The 20,020-nt window shown below is 41.1% G+C and overlaps 1 long non-coding RNA gene across 1 annotated transcript; it reads left to right on the forward strand.

Moving 5' to 3' along the window:
* The first annotated feature begins 19,369 nt into the window (after nucleotides 1-19,369).
* LOC139434762 (uncharacterized) lies at nucleotides 19,370-19,770 on the forward strand. Its single transcript, XR_011644065.1, has 2 exons — nucleotides 19,370-19,453; nucleotides 19,671-19,770. It is a non-coding gene; the product is annotated as an uncharacterized lncRNA (long non-coding RNA).
* The last annotated feature ends 250 nt before the right edge of the window (nucleotides 19,771-20,020 follow it).

Consider the following 20,020-nt stretch of genomic DNA (forward strand, 5'->3'; position numbering starts at 1 on the left):
AGTTAAATGAATTGTAAGTTTAGTGAGTACATTATCAATATAACGTTATATTTATGTTAATTATTGATGAATGATGAAAGGTTACTTAAACATTTTGTTCTTAATGTTCTAAAATTGTTTGGGCCCCCGTGGTGAGGGTGTTTGGGGTGGCCAGGATTCAGCTGGGGGTGGCCACGGCCACTCCCAGCCACCCCCCAGCTCCGCCACTGCTTGGGAATAGAGCGAAGTGATTGGTTAAGCTGGAGAGTGACGCCCCTGATCACTTATTGAGAGAGAGTAGTAATGTAGAAATAGTGAATAGACGTCTTCTTGGTTGAACTTACGCTGAGCTTCATTTGTTGAGATATTTGGTCCAAGTTGTGGCCCAACCAACAGACCAACACTTGAAAAAAGTGCTCTCACAACTACCAGACACAAAAGGTGATTGCTAAAATAAACTGTAGAATTGGCTAATATAACCTTCCACACACACGACAAATTCAATTTAGAGAAACGACAAGCTGCTCACTTTTCCACTTAATCACAGAGTTTCTTGATTAAACGCTGACAGATAATGGATGCCAATGCGCCACCTTGCTTCCACTTGATAGGATTTGGAAATAGCACCTTCAAACACACACTCACACTCGCACACGCACACGCACACGCACACGCACACGCACACGCACACGCACACGCACACACACACACACACACACACACACACACACCACACACACACACACACACACACACACACACACACACACACACACACACACACACACACATACACACACACACACTTCTCATCTTTTCCAGCCTGCAACATGATATTACCATCATTTCATTTAAATGCAGCCTGCTAGTTGGAGGTCCATTGAGGGGAAATGGAAGTTTTGTTTTTGATTAGAGTGCCTGTGATGGAAACGTTTATAACCATTATATACTAATTAGATCTGAAGCTTAGGGAAGGAAAAGTCATATGGATTTGAGCTCGGAGCCCATGGGAACCCTCCACTTTCTGGGACTGGAATATGTTTTGGTGATGGTTTAAATTATGGTTTTAAGTATTGTTAAGGCCCTGTGACTGACTGCATCTGCATTCATTCAAGTTTCGCTACATTGAGTATTCAGTGTGGGTATGTACATGCCTTACAGTGAATAGTGAATGAGTTATGACACATCCATAAGGTTGTCGTAAAAGATCAAAGCAGAATAGGAAAAGTTGAGATTTGATGTTGAGATGTGTGATTAACTTTCTAATGAAACAAATATACATCTCAATGAGAAAGTTCAGTGAAGTCGCAACATGCTGATCCCATCTTACTTTGCCCTCTGTTTTGTTTGATTATATATTCATCACAGAAAGTGGAGAGTTTTGAGTCGCTGAACTCCAGAAGACCTTTGAGTAGACCTGGCTTTGCACTGTTGCCTTTGTTCTCATAATAATTGCAGCGCATTATGATGAAAGCTTCATATCTCCAAATAAATCATCTTTCCAGGATGTTAAAACCAGGGGACAAGGAAGAGGATGCATCTTTGAAGTCACATCTGCATGGAGAACAGAAGGGGGTGATGTACACTAGCATAGCTGCCAGACTCAATATTTGTTCATGCTTAAATTACTCAGTTAATCACACATTTGTAGTGATGTGAAGGAACCGTCCCGACGACAGCAGTTGGTGACAGATGGGGAGTTCAGTCGTATTGATCCTCTAGTGATGGATGCAGTGATGTGTGTCCGACACTGCAAGACCCTACTGTGACGCAGGATGTTTTTGGTGAGGACAGGCTGGACAGATCATTCACAGCTGCCTCCCAAGAGTTAATGATCCGTCCAGGCCCCGTTAATAACAACATGTTGCACCACCATGGCCGACGTCATGTCTACATACCAAATAGCATCTAATGGGCATCTGCATCCAGGTGTGATAAACCAGATTTGGCCTTTAGAATGTCGGTATGTTATGGCCCAAAATAAAGGTGTTTGGCTTTCGTACCTCACAAAGAGAACACTTGAAAACGTGTCAATTATGGTGGCCATACTAGCACAGATCTAGGGATGGCAGTCCTTCAGTCAGTCAACACTTTGGTTCAGACTGACATTTCTCAACATCGCCATGAACTTTGTACAGATATCCATGGCCGAACACAGACCATTAACTTTGCTGATCCCTTGCTTTTTCCTGTATTCCCAACATTGTTCTCAGTGCAGCGCTAACATTAGCTTAGCCTTGGCACTTTGGCCTATCTTGACCCACATTATCATGCTGCTTGGAGATGTATTTCAAACTCCAGCTATAGGACTCAACACTGCACTTTGTACAATCTGTGTGTTACGGGTCCCAAAAGCTTGGGTACCACAGCAACAATAAATGATATCTAAAACAGAAAAGTGCAGCAGCAAGAATTATACACAGGATCCGGTTGATCGTCTGGATTGCTTCTTATTCAAAATTCAAAGTACACATAGTTACATTCAAATAGCTGCACTTTACAAACATATCACATTTCTCCATTTAAGTTATCCGGCTGTCACAGTCAATTGCTGTATCTCAAGGAGAAATTCAACATAGTCAATATAAACACATAACGCTATCAAATAATACTTTCTATCAATATATCTATCTTTACCAAATATAACATATTATAGAGCTCGCTCACATAAATACACTGTCAGTGTTAATAAACAAAAAAACAAGGTGATGTGGCTGCAAGACTTCACTCAGGTGAATAAAACATTATCCGTGCGCAGCAGCTAACCTGCTTGCGAGGTCAGGTCAGGTCAGGTCGCTCAGGTCACCTTTACACACGGTGCGGCTGAAGCCCGCGAAAATGGCATCTATAGTTGCCAACAATTTAGTATTTTTAAAATACCGTTTCTATGTCAAACATGCTCAAAACTTTCTGACACACTCTCTTAAACATCTCTAACATCTAATTTACACAAGTTAACATCGATCATTTTCATCATGTACTGACCTGTAGAAAACAGAAAAGTGCAGCAGCAAGAATTAGACACAGGATCCGGTTGATCGTCAAGGGGCGGAAGTGTACCCCCTAAGAAAACCCAGATATCACCGCTCACCTGCCAAAGGTTCCACCTTGGCGCTACTTACCAGAGATGGGGACTCGAGTCGCACTTAAGTCGCACACACAGAGACTTGAGACTTGACTTGGACTCTTGACCAAAAGACTTCAGACTCGACTTGGACTCGTGTGTTGGGACTCGTGAACAATCATTGTGTTTTCTATTTTTGGCGTATTAAAGGTGGGGTAGGTACATTTGAGAGAAACCGGCTCGAGATCGCTAGAATTTGAAAATACACAACCGGAGATAATCTGCTAGAGGCTGCTACTTCCTTATAGAGCCCGCCTCCTCCAACACACACATGACCAATGAGGGCACGAGATAAGTTTGTGCCCAGATGGAAGGCTGACAGGCAGGTAGGCCATCCAGTTATTTTAGCCGGGCTCATTACGCAGACGTGCGCGCCTCTGTTACTTACTACCTCGTAGTAACACAATAGCGACCGGCGGCACATCTGCGGCTTATTATACATCCATGACCTGCGGTTGTACCGCTTGTAATTAGGTTCAACTACAAACACTTCGAACAAAACGCCGGCGGCACCAACAAAAGGAGCGCACACTGCAAAGTCTGCAATATCAAAATCAAGGATTCTGGCGCAACAACGTCGAATTTCATCAGGCACTTGAAAAGTCACCCGGAGAGGTCAGTCACATTAACGCATGGACGGTTAGCAAACATGTTTAGCTCAGCATCAGCTATGTAATGTTAACTTAGCTTGCTACTAGCTTTGTAACTGAATATTTGAAAAGATGAGTGAATGTTTTCTTGTCGCACTTGTTTGAGTTGAGTGGCGTTGACATCCAACTCTTGACATGACATAAAAAAGGTCGGTAACGTTAATCATTACGTTCCGCTGCCACCATCTACTGGCTAACGTTAACCGTAGAAAATACATAGTTACATACATACATCTGTGGGTTTATAGGCAGGTTACAGGTTTATTGTTGACCACGTAGCGTTAATGTTACAGGTTTATCAGGTTACCATGACACTGGCTTTGAGTGAGAGGATAGAGGAATATGTTTATTAATAGTAGACTTAAAAGATATCATTAGAGACCCAGTGTAATTAAACAATACGGTTGATACAAAGACGTATTTGACGTATTTCTGATTCTGAGGTGTTTTGCTTATAAGTTGTTTGCATTTAGCTGAAGTGTGATGTTTTTCCTCATATTGCATTGCAATAGCCTGTTTAAAGTGATCATATAACAAACAACTAATCAGTACTGATACTGTATGCTAATAGATATAGGAGTGATAATAACACAGTAAATGCTTTGAATTTCTTAGATATAGCTGTGCAGTATTCTTAACAGACTGGATAGCAGCAGACAATAGAAGGCTTATTACAACCAGAAGAGACATGAGACTTTTATTTTTTTAGAGACTTGAGACTTGACTTGGACTCGTGACCAAAGACTTGAGACTTGATCAAGTCTCACCCCACAAAGACTTGAGACTTGACTTGGACTCGTGACCAAAGACTTGAGACTTGACTTGGACTTGCAAAAAAAGACTTGTGAACATCTCTGCTACTTACTCACGGCCCGTCCACACTACAGCGTCGACAGCGTCGACAACTCCAATCTGCCCATTCACTTTCAATGGGGTGACGTCACGTTGCCTCGCTTTTTCGCTGAACTGAATTGTGGGTAGCATAGCTCAAGCCGTAGCCAATCAAACTGCGTCTAAGCTGGGAGAGATATCCCGCCGTTCATTTCTATATTTCAAAAAAAGGAGGAGAAAGCAAATCACCCGGTTTTGTATGACCAGACCCTCTTCACCTACCAGGATACAAACCGGAGGAACCAGGCATGGAGGGAGGTGGCACAGACAGTGGGTGAAACTGGTAGGTTTTCGCCTGTTTGGGGAGTTTATATATATATATATATATATATATTGCTCCCATAAAATCCCCGGGGTTTTTTGCTTTGTATGTCGGGGACGGGAGATTCATGTGATTGGTTGTTGGTCGTGTTGCTTGAATAAAATCCCCAAGCTACAGACACGCCCAGCTCCAAGCTTTTTTTGAAGCTGTAGTGTGGACGCTACTGTTTCACAAACAGTAGGCCTAGAGATAAACCATAAAATGATATGAATGTCACCAAAATAATACAGATAATGTTGGGCTTTTCAAACAATAAATTCACTGTTTAGCAAAATAAATAAAAGTAAATACACAAATAATTGTACCGTCTTTGGGGTGTACCACATGTGCAATGCGCAGGAAGCAGCACTGCTATATTGTATGGACAAGGTCATTTTAGACCAGTTACCCCTGTGATTCTATTTCGTTTTTGTTCATAATACTTACAGTTTTAGATCGCATATCTAGCTATGCCACAAAAAGCCACATGTAACGAGTCTATTGCATTAGGAACCTTGGTTTACAATTGTATTATATAGCAAGCAAATTACTTTTCTGCCTTCTTGGCCTAATCACTATTTTAGAAGTGATATGTTATCAATTGGTTTAATCTTGTTGATTAAAAGTTATATAATTATGTTTTAAGCATTTATTTAAACAGTAAGAAGCATTTTAGACAGTTTGACTTTTTATTTTGACTTTTTATTTAACCTCGAAAATCCTCTAAATCTAAACACAACTATTTGAAGTGGATGAAAGGGAATTTGCTTATAGCATCAATGATTTAGTGTATAGCATTTGAAAATGTTAGAGATCAAAGTCATATTTGAGTAGATGGTAAATTCAACATGAATATAAAACTAATTATGTTCCTGCCCGAGCTACAGTAAAGCTCTGTAGCCCAAAGCTGATAATACAGGTGGGTCTACGGAATACAAATTGTAACTTGAAGCAACTTTAATGCAGTATATCAACATTATATGTTGACACAAGCTTTGATGCCAGTGTTCCTGATTATTGTAGTTCTTGAATCATAAATCCAAATGGCTACTCATGTGACAGCAGAGCAAACACTCAACTAGTGATGCAAAAATGATCTCTGTTTACTTCTGTCAGAGCTTCCGTCATGGATGTTTTAATCATTTTTGACAGACAGACTCTCCATACAGATGTCCATACCACCATATTCAATCAGAGAAAAGATACGTTTTTTTACTTTTGATTCCCAATCTCTCGACTGAAGTGTGTGCTCAGGGGAGGATGTGCTATATAGTCCTGCTAATGATCAGCTGTGATGCTCGCTGCATTTCTCCTCAGCATGGTGTACATTTCGTCATGACATTGATTGGACATGATGAGTTCAATGCGTATATGATGGCAGTGATCAAACGTATCAGTAGCAGCAAACACATATGATATCATCTATGCAATAAATCTTATCAAAAACAGGCGCCGTTTCAATTTAAGTCCTGAAATTGACTTTTTGGGAACCGCTTTTTCATTTGACAGCTGGTAAGTTATGTGACACATCACCCTGCCGCGCAGGGCTTCAAACACTGTGAAGCATTCTCCTCTGTTTCTATTCTGATTCCTCACTCAAGCCTGTGCGCACCTTTTCATCCGCCTCCGACTCAAGCATTCAAGCCGTGAAAGAAGAAGAGCAACACAACATCACTGATTGAGCTTGAGCAACAACAAAAGAAGATAGATTCTAAGAAAGACATTGCCCATTCGACTCGAGAGACGTGGCTTTCTGCCGCCTGCATGGCTGATCTTCCTCCCTTTGTCGTCTGTTGTCTCTTCTTCTCATTCACTTTCTTCTCTACCTGCTGTTTTTTAACGGCTGAGTGGATGCAGGGGGAGAAAGAGAGAGTGAGTGAGACAGACAGACAGACAGTGAAGGAAAGAAGGATGATGAGGAGGAGGAAGAGGATGGAGGGGAGAGAGGAGGGGAGGGCTCCCGTCTCCAGGCAAGGCTTTAATGAAGAGCCTTTGAAGTTTGCTGTGATTGAGCAGCACCCGTGTCCTCTTCAAAAGGGACATCTCTCCGAAGACCTTCCATCCTTTCCTCTATCTTCCATCTCTCCCTCCTGATTTCCTTCCTTTGTCTCTGTCAATTCCTCCCCTCCTCTTTTTCCTCTCTCTCCTGCAACGTCCTCCTTCTACCACCTCCCCCCTTCACCTCCTGTCCTCCTCTGTGATCAGGACATGGATCATGTCTCTACTTAACTAACCGTGGTGGTCCCATCCCGTTAGCTTCAGGACTTTGAAGCCCGTGACTGCAGGATGTATTGAGAGAAAAACTGAGAGTGGGTGGTGTTGCGTGTGTGTGTGTGTGTGTGTGGTGTGTGTGTGTGTGGTGTGGTGTGTGTGTGTGTGTGTGTGTGTGTGTGTGGTGTGTGTGTGTGTGTGTGTGTGTGTGGTGTGTGTGTGTGTGTGTGTGTGTGTGTGTGTGCTGTGGTATCTTTCTTTATGTTTCAAAGACACACATTGAGAGACACATGTGTGCCTACAGCATTCAGGAAGAGATAGTGATTCCCCTCCCATCAGCCCCGGCACTGATACTACTCTGTTATCTCAACAAAGTGGCTCCGTGGGCGATTTTTTTGCCGCTGTCCACCCATCAATACAACCCTCCTACGCTCTTCCTCCTCTTCGTCCTGCAGGTCATCCTCATCTCATGCTTTCTCCTTTACAGAGGCCTTCCATTTACCCCTCCCCCGGCTAATTGATCTACACTCCACTGTGGCGGGCTCCTGCCATACACATTATGACGCCTGCCTGAAGCAATGTATTAAGAGCCATGTGTTATCAAAAGGAATATAGGAGCTGCACATGGTTTGCATTTAAGTGAGGAGAAGTGAACATCTGATTGCAATACATTCAGTGTGTGATGTAAACTATTTTGATAGTCACACAAACACATTGACAGCTGGTGGTGAAAAATATGCCAAGAGCCCGCAAAGGAAAGATGACTAGGCTTGGAAAACAGAGATGTAAACAACACCAAAGTAGCCTCAAGGATGTGTTTGTTGAGAATTACTGAGTGGTGAAATAATTATTTACTCTCCAAGATATTTCATTAAAAACAAAAACATCGCCAAGGAGGCAAAACTACGTTGACTGAGCTTATGGGTCACGTATTTCTAAATATGTATTCAGTATGCAGTTCTACAAATTGGTAATCTATGGTGAGATTCCTGGAAAGATGCTGCATTACAGTTGAAATCTTAACAATTGAACCAATACTATGAAAATAATCTAATACAAGTTGCACAAGTGTCTAAAGTAAAAAGTACTCGTAGCAGCCCAAAAATCATAACGAGTTAAACGTAATTTAACTCGAGGGCACCAGTTAGTGGATCTTACGCAAGGTTAAATGATCCAAGTCCAGGCAAGAGTTGTTTTGTTTCAATGTATTCCTTTGATCCAATATCATAAACAACAATATAATAAACAGGTTTCCTATATTCCTTGTCTGTAGCCTTTCCTATGGCGTTCCCTCTTTATCCTGCTTGAATCACCCGCTAACTGGTGCCTCAGCGGCTGTTTTTTTTTTTACATTTCTTACATGTAAAAATGTCTGGTTTATTTCTTTATGATTTTGGCCACTACAAAGTAAAAACCATATGCCACACAGGTGCTCTACCTCAACAAAGATACCTTCAAAATAAAAGCATAATAACTATTTTAACTCACTTAAATAACACATAACAATAATACATTGAGCCTACATTTGAGATGTGGCTGAGAGAGTTGGGTGAGATCCTCTACCTGGAGACATTTAGATTCAAGAATGCAGGAAGGGGGAGAGTGTTTGATAAGGCCTGGGTTCCAGTGTTGAGACACTTAAGAGGTCTGGGTGAGGATGAAGGTGTGGGATGAATGATCAATAATGTTAATCCTGTAACCATTGTTTATTTTTCCTGATGTGCTCTCTTGCGTTGCCCTCTTGTTTCTAGCATGAATATTACATTTCTTATTATCTCGCCCATGGATGGATGTTAAAACCGCCAATAGCCTAATTGTACTAGTATGTTCTGAATCCGCTGTTTTGTTGTAATTGAAAATGGAAAATATGATTGCTTTGTTATACCAATGTGGTTTGTACAACAATTTTCTGCAATGAAAATATTCTTAGAAAAACCAAAACAATAATACATTCACAATAAACAAAAACAGCAAGTAAATAAATGTTTAACTAATATAAAGCTATACATAGCTCCAACAGTTCTCTTCATGCAGAATTCCCCCCATTAGTCTTACATTAGTCCTATATTAATCTGTGATGTTGTATTTGCTGTAAAGTGTCTCGACTGTAGGCTATTTTTATTATATGTACAGCACTTTGGCTCGACCAAAAATCGTTTATAAATGTGCTATATAAATAAAACTTGATTTGATTTGATTATTATATAACGTATCATTATTGTTGATGTATTTGTTAGGGGCTGGGTCAAAAGTTCAGACCTACAATGGCAGAGACAGATGGATTCAGTTTTTAACAAAGTTTAATAAAGGAAAAAAAGGAGCAACTAAAAAACAATCCACAAAATGAAGGTGGATCTAGTTCACGCCGGTGGCGGCGGCAGGACTTCAGGCTGGCTTCGAGCAGACACTGGAAAAACAGAGGAAAAAACAAAGGTTTACTCTTCAACAAAAACAGCAAGAGAAAAATCACACTAAGCTAGGATACTACGACTTCAGCTCTACCGAGTGAGGACTGAATTATCTGGCACTGGAGTATGAACATGACCAGTGTTTATGGAGGAGTTGATTAGATGAGTACAGGTGCTTCTCATTGTGAACCAGCTGAGCCTTCTAACGATCACCACACTGCACAGGAGAGAGAGAGAAGACAGAGGAGAGGAGGAGAAAGCAAAACACATAACCATAACAGTATTATCCTGTACGTAAGTTAAACTACTATAGTAGTTTAATAGTATATGGTTTGGTTGTCAAACCTATGCAAATATTGTAAGCTGATCACTGGCTTCATATTAAATATTAATCCGTAAAGGAAACTTGTAACTATAGATGCTCCAACAATGTAGCTGAGAAAAAGTAATGATATGTAGTAATGTCAATACTCAAGTAACGAGACAACTATACCTTCAGTACATGAACTTAGTTACTGTCCACCACCAGAAAGACTGAATGTTGACAATTATTTGGCTATAAAAAAAGCCCCTTACAGTTCTGTATTTGGTTTAGTTGGGACTTTGGTTATATCATGACAGAACTGACAGTCATGTGCTGTTGTGTTTGTTGGGGCAGAGGATGGCATGCGTGAATTTAACTCTGGATTGTTGGAGCGGACAGGCTTAGTCTGTGTGATTACAGCCCCCTTCTCATCAAGGCCCTGTTTTTGTGGTGTGGCCGGCGAGAGATTAATGGGTTGAAAGAAACATTAGCGCAGCAAACGCTTTGGTTCACGCTCTCCTCTCTGCTTCTGCCTGCTCGAGTGTGCCACCCTCGCTCTTTTCTCTCCTCTGATCTTGCCTTTTTAACTCCAGTTTAGCAACCCTGGATGAACTTGTGTTTCAGTGTGAAGGAGATCAAGGCAGGAAGTTTAATGACACAACCCCTCCAGGTCTTAATATGAAGCTAACCCTGCTTTTGACAGGGAATTTTGCATGTGTAGTCAAACTTATGCGCCTTACAGTCAAATCAAAGCAATACAACAAATATGTTTTGTGTCCTACACAAGAAATTCAGCAAAGTATTAAAGCTCTTTCCACTTCTCAAGATCAGTCAAATAAAAACCAGTTTAAGCAGAATCTGGGCTTAGGGTTTTGCGAAACCGGCACCTCAAATGTCTGAGACCCCAGGTCACTAATACCATAAATTGGAAAAACACGGCACATTGAGTGAAAATGTCTTCAGGCTGGCTTAAGCAAAACATTTTGTCATGTTTTCTTTCTTATTTTCCATCTCTCTCAGCTGCTCACCCATGCGGCTGTCTGAGGTTTTGAGTCCTGACGTGCTACCTCATACCTGGAAGACAACTTTGATTGTCAAGCCATAAATTATTCAATGATTCATATTTTAGGCTGGAGTCATTTTGAATGATGTCTTCATCAAGTGAGCTGTTCAGCATGTCTCCGTATTTGAGAAGACATGAATGTGTCAAGAGATGAGATTTTAACTTGGGGTTTTGTTTTCAAATATGTATTTTCACTGGCTTGGTTTGGTGAATATATAATCCTTTAGGAGGCAGGGAGGAGGTGTATAACAACAAATGTGAGTGTTATTATTATCTATTATGTATTGATCTTTAACTGGATTCTCTTAAACTATAGTTGACCAAGAGTAATGATTTTATTGGCCTTCTTGATTATGGAAGGAGCTAAAAATAGTTTGTAATATCACCTCAATTGCAACTGCCTCACAGGCACTTAACAAGCCTGATAGCTGACGTAAGCCATTGTGTGGTCCCATCTGTAATTAAATCGCTCCAAATGTTACTCTGTGTTGTTTGACACAAGGGCTAATTGAGTGCTTTGAGTTTAACAAATCTGATCATTTGCTATCGTCACAACTGGACCCATGGAAGAGAGCTACGAAAAATGGACATTCAGTGTGTGGGGGCTGCCAATGCCCAATAAATACATGTATACATAGTGAAGTTAAGAATCAGTGCTAACGTTAGCAAGCCACGTTAGCTCGCTTTCACTGGGACCAACACAGCGTTTTCAGTACAGGGTCTCTAGTTCTCCTAAATAGATCCATAGCCAGAATTAAAGCTTGTTAGTCTAGTTTACTAGCTTATTTCCAAAGGGAAATCAAAACTGAAAAGCACAATAGCCCCTCCCCAAACGTTGGCATTAATGGTTCCGATAGCACCAACACTATTTGTCCTTAGGCGCATTCACACTGCGGTACTTTTCCCACAAAGGTTCATGCGAACTTAGTTCATGCGAACTCTTTAGTTCGCATGAAAAAGTCCCTGGGGGTGGATTAGGCAAATGAAGCCGCTGACGTCACTTCTTCTTCTTCTGCTTTGGGTGTGTACTGGCAGGCCGCAAACCACTTCACGGCGTATACTGCCGCCCAAAGTCCCCGGCCGGAAGTCCCCGGAGTTAGGGACTGGCTTCAGTAGAAGCTGCTGGGACTCCCAGCAGCTTCTACTGAAGCCTTCCGAGTAAATCGCCAGAACGCCGACACCTCCTCATCTCCACCGCTCCCATGTTTTATTTTGTGTTGCCATAAGTTTAGTCTCTCTGCGTTTCTGCGCTGGGCTAATGCTAATGCTAATAATGCTAATGCGAGGATAATAAAATGGCGGCTTCACAAAACTTTTTGGGAGTTTTACGGGGCGTGGTTTGCAATCCGCCCAGCCAATCAGAAATATAGCTCTTTTTCTCACAAAAGAGCCGGGTAAAAAGGTTCGCATTAACTAATTTTAGTACCGGCTCTTTTTGGTGTGAACGCGATCATGAACTAAGTTCGCATGAACCTTTGTGGGAAAAGTACCGCAGTGTGAATGCGCCTCTTGTATCATTGTTGGCTTGTTTTTGACAGGAGGTTTCTCTGAGGCGAACTTCAAAGAAACGAGCGGTTTACATGAGTAATCTACAAAGCTAAGACAACCTGGGGAACACCATTTGTCCAAAGCTGCTCACAAAGAGACCAAACGATTGATCTGTTACTTGTTTAGTTTCCCACCCTGGAGCCAGTATGTGGACACTAATGTAGCTGTCACCAGAATTATGGACCACGATGAAGTCAGATGTCAAAGAGACGACTTCCAGCACAAACATCACAAGTACCTGCTTCACACACAGATGCACACACACTTGAACATGTGAAGACACGTAAGACAAAGCGGAGCCATTCAGCCTTTTCTATTTTCTGTGAATGGATGTCTGTGTGAATGAAAACAGAGGTATGGTTCATGATATGGATGAAGAAGTTGGGTTGTCTTGTTTGGAGAGCTTCACCCTGAATAAGGCAGGTGTTACATATGACATCCAAGCAGTCTTTGTGTGTCTTTTAAAAAATGGCAGCAGGGTCTTCATGTCTAAGGCTTTATGTTGCAATGAGAGATTGATTAGTGGAAGAGGAATGGTCAATGAACATTTCCTGTACAAACAGAGGCTGGGGCTTTCAGCTTTTGTGTCCTGTACTGTCTCTCAAATGTCAACCTGTGCGCCATTTCTTGATACAAATTGATTTTAGACGTTTACAGGGTTTTTGTCATCCGTTTCCCAAAGTACAACTTAGACCTGAGCGCACATTGCATGCTGTTTACAAGTGCTTCACGTCAGATAGATGCTGTAATGTGGTGTAACTGTTAGCCTTAATATAAATCAACAATAGATACAAAAAAGGCTGTAAATGACACAAATAACCGAATTTGGAGTTGTTCTGTGAAGCAAATGTGCAGTTAAGAGTCAGAGCTTTTAGCTTTCCTGCTTTTTATCATATGTTACTGGGTAGATAAGTATGTTTTATTTATTTAACTGCTGCTAAATAGAGTTACAGGTAAATAAAGTGTTTTTTGCCATTTTGTTTCCCTATTTTTCTTTAAAATCTTCTTTCAATTATGTCTTCAATAGTTTGTTACTATAGAAGTCTTCGCTTGAGTTTTTGTTGGTCGGTTTGGCATTGCAGACTGCTTTAATACTCTGAGATTGGATGTTGAACTGCACCTCCGGAGTTTTCGTTAACTTCTTACTCAAAGTTTTTATGAACAAAGGCTTGTACATTTGACTTTTTATTAAAGAAACAATTGTTCTGGTATTTTGTACTGCTGATTCAACCCAGAGAGTTCCATGCCCCATTCAAGCCATAGAAGTGCTCCAATTATGAGGCAACAAATAAATAGCTGACACTGCAGGGCTTGTTTGGTGCAGCTAGATGAATCTCAATCTCATAAATCTCAAGTGAAAACTGTGCAGCACCATCTCAGAATAAACACAATAATAAGCAACATAAGTCAATTAAAGGGACTTTTTATTCAGGAACAAGGGCAGCAACGAGGATGATGACACCAATTGTTCAATTTGTCAAATAGATTTTTCTAAATCTAAGAGTGATGTAGAAAAACATAGCCACACACACACACACACACACCACACCACAACACAACCACACACACACACACACACACCACACAACACCACTACACCACACACACACCACACACACACACACACACACCACACCACGTACACACACAACACACACACACACACACACCACACACACCACACACACACACACACACCACACACACTACACGTCACACGCATAACGACACAGCCAATCCACATTCACAAGCACTGCTGTTTTCCCATTATTACTTATTGCTTTGCAGTGCAACTTTTCACCTCTTAAACATCATGAAGTATAAATATGTACACTTTTGCACACGACTGCGGATAAATCCAGAGAGCTGAAGGTGGGCCATGCACATTCATCTTCCTGACCAAGTGCATTGGTCCTTTTTGACAACAATTCCATGACGAGCAATCAGTATTTGTACTCTTTAATGATCCTTTTCTGTGTTTCCAGGTACCGAGTGCTTTTTGTATTTATGATCATGCTTTTCTGAGCTCCCCCAGTTTTCTTATTACCCGATGCTAGTGGTAACGACTGACTGTAAATCACATTTGTAATGTGGGAAAGAGTGGGTGGTAAATGTGAATAATCTTTTATTCCTCTACTCCTGTGAATCTCTCTCTCTCTCTAAACATCTAAGCAGAATGAGCAAGTCTAATACTCATCACACACAAGTCTATATTAGGAGCCAAGCTGTTTAAAGAAACAGGTTGTTTTTCGAGCAGTTAAAACACAATATTAGAGTCGTAAAACTCCTTTTTCTTCCACTCATAATGTTTGAAGAATGCCATGGATGGCTATGGAAAGTAATAATGTTGCATTATCTGTTTGTGGCCATATACAGTTCCGTACAGTTAGTGAAGGCAAACCTGCCCTGGCATACAGGGTACAGTGATGAGTTAATACTTTACAGTTAGTAACAAATCTCAGTGCACTGTGATACGCAGCATCAGACTTGATCAGGTATGGGCAGGTGCATTCATATACATCAAATCACCATAGCCCAGCACAGGTAAAAAGGCCACAGAGACTAGCCTTTTTCTGGCCTCAAGTGAGAAACAGGACTTGTTTCTGAAAAAGAAACCTAGCTTCACCCTTTGCTTTCTAAGCAGGTTATTGACCTGAAGTTTAAAAGAGAGGCAATGATCAAGCCAGATGCCAAGGTATTCATAACAGGCAACCACTTCAAGTACTTGTCCTTGCGTAGTAACAATATCCAAAGTGGTCTCCGGTTTCTTTTTGGCTTTTGAAAAAAGCATTACCTTGGTTTTATCAACATTTAAAATGAGCTTAAGCTCAGACAGCTGCATCTGAATAATGTTAAAAACAGCCTGCAATTTAACAACAGCCTCCTTAATGGACGGACCTGCACAATACATCACGGTATCGTCTGCATAAAAATGTAAAGTTGCTCCATTTCATTTCATTTTCATTTCAAACCTTTATTTAATCAGATTGGTCCCATTGAGATCATAGATCTCTTTTTCAAGGAAGACCTGCAGCATATAGGTTCCACATGAAACATAAAACAATAAAGGACATCATACATTATATTTACAGGATACATTTACATAGTTATAGTGTAATGGAAACTTCTGTGTAGCAATGCAGTGGGTGTCACCGACTCAGGAAAGAGACACGGTAGAGCAGGAGCTTCGATGTCAAACACTGATGATTTATTTGGGGTTTCGGCCGGAGAATTCACATCACAAGTCACAGCAGCCACAATCTGACTGCACGGTAGAGTTGCCACGTCAATTCTCGAGCGCCTCTCTCTCGTTAGCCCATTTAACTGGTTTCACAGAGAGTAATCAACATATTTTGATAAGATTGCTACAGTTGGGCACACTGAGTCACTTGCGTCCGTCACTTATGCCCTTGAAGATTTCATACCTTGGAGTCCAAAAACAACAAAGAAGGAAGTGTCCCAGTGCACCCACAACAATAGACCATCTGTGACCTAGGGTTGCCCGGTCACAGAATGGGAACAACAACATTATGGCTGAAGCAGCCTATCTCCTTAAAGGAGATAACAGACGTCAGGGTTGGTCATGTACGTCATATCTAGGAGTCTAGGACAATTATTTACCTAACATATATATATTTACAAGTGCCCATAGTATCAACAAGCATTCCATTTAGCCTAGCTTTAAAAACATGCAGAGGAATGAGATTGCTCAGTTTCAATTCTTGCTGAAGATTGTTCCAAGCAAGTGGAGCTGCGCACATAAAAGCTGTCTTACCTAAGACAGTCCTTGCTCTTGGCACATCTAACAATACTACATCATGCGATCTCAGACAATAGCTGCTTGCAACTCTCTGTGTTATCAGAGAGCAGATATAATATGGGAGTTTACCCAACAAAGCTTTATAGATGAACACCATCCATAGGGGAACACCATTTAACCACTCAGAAGACAGCCCATCAAACTGAACACATTGGGACCTTTCAGAGGTAGTTCACAAACCACCCCACTGCATGGCTGGATATGCCAATACTGGCCAGCCTCTGCTTCAGGATATGATGATCGACGGTATCAAACGCTTTGGAAAGATCAATAAACAGAGCTGCACAACTCTGCTTTTGTCTAAGATATCCTCAGTATCATTTACTACTTTCATTGTGGCAGTGATGTTGCTATGTTGCTTTCTGAAACGTGACTGATGTTTACATAGTGTAAGGGAAACTTCTGCAGCAATGGAGAGTCAGGACTCAGAGAGACACGAGGAGAGTTGGAGCTTTGATGTCAAACAATGATAGTTTATTGCAAGGATACGGCCGGAGAATTCATATCACAAGTCACAGCAGCAAAAGGTTCTGACTGCACTGGTGGGTTGTCATGTCAATTCTGATCAGCCTATCTCTCGATAGACCTTTTAACTAGTTTACAGATAGTTAATGAGCATATTGGGGGAGGCGTAAACATCTGTGGAGCTACAGGAGATGTCTCTCACATCTCTGGAGCTTAGAAAGCCAGTGTTCCCACAGTCGTAAACTCCCCTATCAGGCCCCAAGCGACATTGTGAGATGAGCCCCCCCCCCCCCAACCGACAGGAGTGAAACATTTTTTAGGCTACTTTGTAAATATAATTCCTGTTTATTATTATTATTATCAACAGTTACTTTTTCATACAGTGAGGTAAATGGTAAATGTGCATGTATGTCGTTCAGTATGCGTTTACAGGTGAATACGTCTGCATTTCCTGCCAAATACTAGCCTCACATTTTTTTAAATATAATTAATGCAAATAACTACTTCTACTAATAATAATAATCATAATCATAATCAATTCAATAATATAAATACTATATTATTTATCATAATATAGTCAAGACAAAACATGCTTATAACATGCTCAAAAACTGATATTTCTTAAATCTGTATTCAAATGTAGTTCCCACACATTTCTATCAGTATTTCTCTGTGTTGTGGTTGACAACATGATGACTGTTAGGAGTTAAGGGGAGAAGCTGAGCATCACCATGAAATGTGCAAATTGACATAAAAATGAATAAAAGGGGATAAAATGCTCCATGTTTTTTAAGCTGTAAACTTGAACTGTTATGTAAGTCAAGTAGACAGACACTCGTCCTCCTCTACATTAGCAGATCAAAGGCATAACATACTTGAATGAATGGTAAATAAAGAATGCTGGAAATAATTGCATCTCCATTAGCCTATAATATGCTATGCAGAGACTGCCTTCTTCATGTTGTGAATTGCAGCTGATGTTTTAATATGGCAATTGGCAATTTGACTTGTACAACATTCGCAAGTTGTGCATTTGACTCATACAATAACCCACCTTCGAGTGATGCTCAAGTTTCTTCATGTTTTGTTTTTTTCCCCTCTAGCTGGCGCCGGACTGAAACTAGGCTTGTTTGAGACAAGCAAGACCTGCGCAGACCTGCGCAGTTGCGATCAACGTCTTGCTAGTGCGTTGCATGATGGTTAGTCATTTTGTCCGACTTGCTCTGGAGGCTCGCCCACATGAGACTTTGAAATCTCGCGGGACAAAGACGCCCGCAGCCTTGAGAGCGAGGCGAGGCGAGTTGGCGCAGTTGCTCTCCACGAGCTGCGGAAGCGAAATGCTTGATGGGAAACGGCTCGCTGGTATCTCGAGCTGAGCGCTCATTGGTGGTTTTTACCACGTGCTGCTGATGAAACTCTCCAATTGGCTAGCAAAAGTTTGTTATTGTTTTGTGTCAGTTTTACGTCGCCCCATCCATTCCCATTTTTATCATTGTTCCACAATGTTTATCATCATGAAATTAATATCTATATATTTTATACTATACTGCTTACCGTTTTCATACTTTATATATCTTAGCATATGCATACACACTGTTCATACTGCTCACAGGCTGATATCTAGTGTATTCATACCCCACTGTTTATTCATCATTCAATATGTTATAGAGAGGCGAAGTCACGCCCATCTACTTCCGGCCCATGGGACCCCGGAAGCGAAAAATTAACATTGAATTCAATGGAGAGAGAACACGTATCTTTTGATCCCGTTTTAATTGTGCCACGAACTACACATATGATGTTTGTCAATCTTAAACAATAAGTTCCATGTCAAAAAAGTCACATTTTGTCGTAAAACTGTTGAAATATAAGACTATGAAAAATACGCGACTACAAAGACTACAAATCCCAAATCCCATTCTGGCTCGCGTAAGTGATGTCACAGGCGATAATTCTCCAAGTGGTTGCGACTCGTAATTAAAGCGAAGAAGAAGAAGAAGAAGATCTCATAACCGATTATTCCCTCCAATAAATAAGAGATTGATAAAAATAAATTCACTTTTACAAGATGCATGTGTGCTTTGTACCAGGTTGTAATCACATAAGTGATCAAACCACTTGCTCGTTCTATCGCTTCCCGTCTGATGAAAGGACCAGGAGTCGCCGGATCAGACATCTCAGGTAATATACATGTTGTGCATGGAACACAGTCAAGTTAGCTACCTAGCTAGTAGCGACGAGTAGCGAGCACGTTAGTTAGCATTACATTACGTAGCCTTGTCATTTTAGTAGCCTTACCATGAAGTTATTATTTTATTACATGAAGTAAGAGTAGAGAGTAGATGGTAAGCATTTCGTGAAACATTTGAAGAGTAGCCGACTGCGCCATCCACCGGGTGCTAGGGAAGCAGTCAGGGAGAGTCGACGGCAGGCAGGGAGCTTTGCATGACAGATTCTTCTGGACGTGTTTCATTGTGATGAAGTAAGGGTGAGTCAATCTGTTTGTTGGAAAGACAGTAGTTGAGTGATTACTGAGAGAAAATTATTAGAAGAGATAATTATTCAAAGTGTTGTTACTTTAAAGTGTTGTTACTGACCTTTTTCTCTTTTATTTCCTTTCCCTCACCTGTAACTGCTGAGACCCTGAGGAACATGCACACTGACCTGCTCTGGCAACCTGATTTCCACTGTACGTAATAGTATTTGGTTATGGTATATTATTTATATACATCAAAGGCACAATGCACCCCCAGAGACACATGTATTGAGTGTGATATTTTGCATAGGTCAAGTGAAATCATCTTTACACACGAGGAAACTGTAGGAGCGGCAACTTGTTTTGAAATTGAATTTTTAATATCCGAAAATGAAGTTGATCTGTTTTCTTTATTCTTCTCTCTTCCCAGCTCCATCCATCACCGTGCTCTGTTCCTGCAGGTCCTGCTTGCTAATCAATGCTCATATGTTTTCACACAATTACAAATAAAGTCAATGTATTGTATGACATGAAGTTGTGCTTCATTCGGAGTCAATAATACATTCATTCTGCCTTCATCCATTCTGCCTTCAACTGCACAATGACTGTGGACTGCACCGACATCCATTTAGCTGCCCCCAGTAAGATGAACCAAGCAAAGAGGGTCGCCATCATGCCCAAGGACATCCAGCTGCATCCGCGGAGAGAGGGCTTAGACTGACCTGAGACCAGCACACCCAAACACAACGGCTCTTTTAAGAGCCACCTACAGTTTCAAAG

The sequence above is a fragment of the Pseudochaenichthys georgianus genome, chromosome 11 (genome assembly GCF_902827115.2).
Source record: "Pseudochaenichthys georgianus chromosome 11, fPseGeo1.2, whole genome shotgun sequence".
Taxonomy (NCBI): domain Eukaryota; kingdom Metazoa; phylum Chordata; class Actinopteri; order Perciformes; family Channichthyidae; genus Pseudochaenichthys; species Pseudochaenichthys georgianus.